Source organism: Ranitomeya variabilis, chromosome 1 (assembly GCF_051348905.1).
Source record: "Ranitomeya variabilis isolate aRanVar5 chromosome 1, aRanVar5.hap1, whole genome shotgun sequence".
NCBI lineage: Eukaryota > Metazoa > Chordata > Amphibia > Anura > Dendrobatidae > Ranitomeya > Ranitomeya variabilis.
In genome coordinates, this window is record NC_135232.1 from 733,485,594 (window position 1) to 733,491,900 (window position 6,307).

The window sequence follows — 6,307 nt, forward strand, 5'->3', positions numbered from 1 at the left end:
GCAAAGTTGGGGTCTTTTTGGAGGCATAGAGCCAATTTCATGGGGCCCATCCTTTTTCATTATCCTGAGTCTCAAGGAAAAGACTTGTTGGCAAAGGGTCAAGGCGGTATAATGACACAAGGTAGCTGAGCTTTGTTAGAAGTACATATGGGGGCACAAAGTGCTCCGCTGGGGAGGAATAGAAATAAGAGGAGGAGGGCAGATGGGAAAGCCAACCTATAAGAGTGCTCTGTGAAGAGCCATGATGTAGATGGTAGGTGGGCAGACTGGTGTGGTGGGCAAAGAGGAAACCTTGGGTACAAGGCCGGCAAAGATTCCATAGTAGCAGATCTCTGTGCTGTGACTGAGGGGAGACAGTGGGTTGTACATAAAACAAAGACATGCCCCATTTAGTTGAGGTCCACCAACCTGACCAGATAAAGCATGCTCTATCATGTCACTGCTAAGTAAAATCCCTCCCCTCCGGTGTGTAATGACTATCCTTCCCCTGAGGATCCTTGGATAGTGCAAGTGGCTGTGCAGACTGTTCCTCTGCCACTGAAAATATTTATATTCACTGATGGCAATAGAGATCCTGAATTAAGCAATTAAGACAAACAATGTTATATTGTAAAGTGTACTGAAAAATTGCGGAATTTTTTATTATAGAAGAATTACATGGAACTGACAAGGATACCTACTGGGTGAGGAGAGGGGACCCATTGTGACCCACTACCTGTGCCATAAGCCTGCCTTGAATCTTCCTGATAATGAAGCCTTCTTAGGCAGAGATACATTGTTATTATTCTAGCCACATCCTGTGCACAGAAAAACAGATTCCTACAGAATAATGTGAAACGTGTCTGATTGTGGAGACCAAAATGAAGTGACATTACCAGTGACACAGCAAAGCAATAGAAAAAAACACATTAACATATCACAGCCGGTGTGTTGTTCCTCTCCGATTCCTTATCTCAGTCTCTCCTGGATATAAGTGACTGGATTTTAACATTTCTTTTCAAGTCAAAAAGAAATTTTCAGCGGTATCAGGGCAAGTGATAGGAGATGGGGTGAGACATGTTCCGCTACAAAACTCCACATATTGGATAAAATACAACATGTGGTAATTGATACCTACAGGGACATGGAGCTTTTATATCCTCATCTCCTCATTCTCATGTTCACAGTCACTTTGAAACCAATGCTCTCCTAATTCATATGTATTTAAAGGCGTGAAATAGAAGGAAGCACACAGAGAGAAGCCAAGGTTTACCTGCAGATATACGTAGACATAGCATTAATCAAGAAAAATCTGTCTCTGGGTGTCGATAGATAAAGGTGACCATAGAATATGGCTTGAATTATAACAATGTATCCATTTTTATCAGAGTGTAACCAACTATTCCAAGGAAAGGTCGAATATCCCATAAAAAAAGAAGTGAATACCAAGACGCATACTTATATTCATGGAGTGATTAACATTGTTATCTGTAGAATCTATATGAGCCACAGAGAAATCTTAAGGCACCGCTTCTCTCCACCCCGATGTGCGTTTTTCCAAGCTCCTTCTGAAGGCGTATCAAGAAGAAGCTTGGCAAAAGTCTTGGTGTTCACTTCTTTTCTAGGATATACTTTTTCCTAGAATAGAGGGTTATATCAAGTTTATTGTGCTTTCTTATATTTGCCCCTTTCACATGTAAAGCGCTATGTAATTAACGGCGCTATATAAATGTATAATAATAATAAAATAATTAAAGTGCTCTCCATTATAGCTTTTTCATTCCAAGACCATTGATGTTACGTGCTTTTATTAGCATGTAAACATCCAGCACGCTGTACTGGCCCAAGAGTAAGGGCCATGATCGGCTTGGTCTTCTCTCCAGATACCAGTCAAAGAAAAAGGTCATAATAGGTTTCTTTTTTTATCTTCTCATATCCAGATCTCAGCCCAATGGTCATGATGGATTTCTTCCTTCCTATCTTCTCCAAATCTCAGCCCAAGTTAAAGGGTCATTATGGCTTCCTTTTCCTCACTGGATTCTAAGGCAACTCCAAGAGTAATGATGGACTTTCTTCAAATTGCAGTTCATAAAAATAGTCATGTTAGGATCCTTCTCTTGTTTAGATCTCGCCAAAAGAGTAATAATGGTTTCGTTCTCCTTTCTAGATCCCAGCCCAAGATAAATGGTTTTTTTGAAGATCTCTGCTGAAAGTTAATGGTTATCATGGTCTATCTTTTTTTGTCCAAATCACATTCCAAGCTCAAAGATTATGGTGGGTTTCTTTTTGTATCCAGCTCTTGGTGAAGAATCATGAATGTATATCTCTTCTACTCAAATTATAACACAATGTAAAGGATCATCACCCCTTTCTCATGTACAGCACCATGGAATTACCTGATCCTGAAGGTCAAGAGTTATAAGGGATTCCTTCTCAAAATTCTCTCCAAAATTCAGAAGAAAGGTGATCAACTGATCGATTGGTTTCCTCTACTCTACAGAGAATAACTCAAGGTGAAGCGTTGTCATCTGCTCTAAATTTCAGCCAAAAGTACATTGTCATAATGTGTTTTCTCCCTTCTTCAGATTCCAGCGTAAGTTTAACCCCATTTAAGATTTATTCATCATTCCGTGTAAATGTCTAAGGCATTCATTACAAATGTCATTCAGTGTGATCATTGTATAATGAAATAATCAGTGACGTTATAATAGAATTTACATTTTTTTTGCTAACCTTTTTCTAAATCTCTGCTTACTGAGGTCAACACTTCATAAACATTAAACAATTCACTAAATATTTGTATCAATTGTGTCCAGGCTATCCACTCGAGAATTGTCCATGAGATATTTTTCTCTTGAGCGGTGTTCCTCTGCAGACCATTGCAGTGCTTGTGGACCATGGTTAGAGCCAACTAGATTTACTGTGAAAACCAAAAGGCAAGGGGTGCATATTAATTTTAGGAAATTGACTGAGCACTTGGTTCTTCATAAATGTCATCTTCTAATGTCGGTTGACATCCACTTTTCCCAGTCACCTGGATAGATCAGTAATTAAACAGGTTGACCACCTTCTTTAAAAAAATAAACTCTTCTCAGATTGTTCTATAAAACAAGTGCTACCTGGGCCATCTGGTGATGATCTCTGATGATAGGACATGCTAGATAACCACTGCAGTCAATCAGTGGTCAGTGATTGCCTACAGTGGTCACGTTTGTACAACATCGTGTCTCAATTTTTGTGGACATGTGACCTCTGTAGACAATAAACAGCTTCAGTAGTGACACACTGGTAACACACTGGCTGCAACGGTCACTTGGCCGTTCTCTCCAAGAGTGGAAACAAGTTGACCCTGGCAGCACAATGAAGGAGAAGTTGATGAGCAAAGTTTTCTTTCCACGCCTTTCTGTACCCAGGATAGGTCGTTTTTGGATTACTTGGAGAGTTACCCTGAGCTCTCCGTATAAAATGATCGATAGGGGTAAAAGTAAAAGAATAAAGAGAAATGAAGCTCATTTATCTCAAAAGTTAGTTAATGACAGTGCTGAAAAGGTTAATTGGTCTAAGTTAGATTTTTTTTCTGATCTTAATGGTGCATGATTTTTTTCCTGTCTGCCATGACTGTCCGCCAGGGGCTGGCTGGCAATTTTCAGCCTGGGGGGCAATCACCAGGCAGTGGCCCTCGAGTTGCGGTGGCCCTCCTTTTCCCTGCTTATATCTGGCCACTGCATTAGGGTATGTGCACACGTCAGGATTTCTTGCAGAAATTTCATGAAGAAAACCGGAAATTTTCTGCAAGAAATCCGCATTTTTTTTTTGCTTTTTTTTCAGCATTTTGTAAGCGTAATTAGCTTGCAGAATGCTAAAGTTTTCCAAGCGATCTGTAGCATTGCTTGGAAAACTGACTGACAGGTTGGTCACACTTGTCAAACATAGTGTTTGACAAGTGTGACCAACTTTTTACTATAGATGCAGCCTATGCAGCATCTATAGTAAAAGATAGAATGCTTAAAAATAATTAAAAAAATAAAAAAATGGTTATACTCACCCTCTGCAGACAGCCGATATCCTCAGCGGCATCCGTTCCTAGATGGTGTGGTTCAGGACCTTCGATGACGTCGCGGTCACGTGAGCGGTCACATGACCGGTCTCGCGACCAATCACAAGACAGCGACGTCATCGCAGGTCCTGAACCACACCACCTATAGGAACCAAAGCGGCAGCATGCAGCGGTGAGAGGCGGGAACACTCCGGGGGCCATCGAAGGTGAGTATATGACTATTTTTTATTTTAATTCTTTTTTTTTGAGCAATTATATGGTGCCCAGTCCGTGGAGGAGAGTCTCCTCTCCTCCACCCTGGGTACCAACCGCATATAATCTGCTTACTTCCCGCATGGTGTGCACAGCCCCGTGAGGGAAGTAAGCAGATCAATGCACTCCTATGTGTGCGGAATCCCCACAATTCCGCATTTTTAATGAACATGTTGCTTTTTTTTCCGCAATGCAATTTTTTCGCGGAAAAAAATGCAACATTTGCACAAAAAATGCGGAATACACTGTAAATAATAGGAGGCATATGTTAGCGTTTTTTTCACGTTTTTATCACGTTTTTATAGGTAAAAAACGCAAAAAAAATGCAAAAAATACTGAACGTGTGCACATGGCCTTAAAGTAGCAGAGATAACAGGTTTTAAAAACAAGCTGGTACACAGATATGGGAACTGAACGGAGCTTGCTGCATAGATATAGGAGCAGAATCGAGCTTACTCCAGAGATATGGGAACAGAACAGAGCTTACTACAGAGATATGTGAGCAGAACAGAGCTTACTACAGAGATATGGGAGCAGAACAGAGCTTACTATAGAGATATGGGAGCAGAACCGAACTTACTAGATTCAGAGATATGGGTGCCGAACCGAGCTTACTGCAAAGATATGGGAGCAGAACCGAGCTTACTACAGAGATATGGGAGCAGAACCGAGCTTACTGAAAGGATATGGGAGCAGAACCGAGCTTACTGCAGAGATATGGGAGCAGAACAGGGCTTACTACAGAGATATGGCAGCAGAAACGAGCTTACTACAGAGATAAGGGAGCAGAACCAAGCTTACAACAGAGATAGGGGAACAGAACCGAGCTTACTACAGAGATATGGGAGCAGAATCGAGCTTACTGCAAAGATATGGGAGCAGAACCAAGCTTACTACAGAAATATGGGAGCAGAACCGAGCTTAGTGCAGAGAAATGGGAGCAGAACCGAGCTTGCTGCAGAGATATGGGAACAGAATCGAGCTTACTACAGAGATATGGGAGCAGAACCAAACTTACTACAGAGATATGGGAGCAGAACCTAGCATACTACAGAGATAAGGGAGCAGAACCGAGCTTACTAGAGAGATAAGGGATCAGAACCGAGCTTACTACAGAGATATGGGAGCAGAACCGAGCTTACTGCAGAGATATGGGAGCAGAACCGAGCTTACTACAGAGATAAGGGAGCAGAACCGAGCTTAATATGTCTACTACATGGAACCAAGTCTGCTACATAGAAACTGGAGCAGAACTGAGATTACGACATACATACAGTACCATAATCTAGATTACTACATTGATAGAGTACCAGAACCAAGCTTACTGCTTAGATATGGTGCCATAACGGAGCTTACTTACAAACATACACACAACAATACAGCTACACCTTGCCTAGTACTATCACCACTACACAGAGAATACATAATATTATAATATCACCATTACTTCTACATGAAACTACACTCTATACAAAGACCAATGATGCCACCATACACTCCCTGACACAAGTTATGTCGCTTATTCATGTTATGTAAATAAAAGCTTATAACCTGACGTTAAATTCATCCATTGGTTGTATAAGTTATTCTTTTGAAAGCTGAAACCCTCCAAAATGTGGTTTAGGTTAAGAAAATAAATTGTTATTAAAGCAGAAATATTGATCAGTTAATGGACACAGAATGGTCAGATTTTGGCAAGACAACATTTTTGTTGCCCACAGACAAATAATTAACTTAAAATACAAATATATGTTGCATAACATTGGTGAATAAAGTTGTGGTGCTCCTCTAGATTCTTTGGTTTTGTCTTCCAAGCTTCCTCTTTCATCCTACCCCAAACATGCTCAATGATGTTCATGTCTGGTGACTGGGCTGGCCAGTCCTTGAGCACCTTGATCTTTTTTGCCTGGAGGAACTTTGTTGTAGAGATGGATGTATGAGATGGAGCACCATCCTGCTGCAGAATGACCTCTTTTATGATTTGGAATATAAGAGGTAGCTAATACTTCTTGATATTTT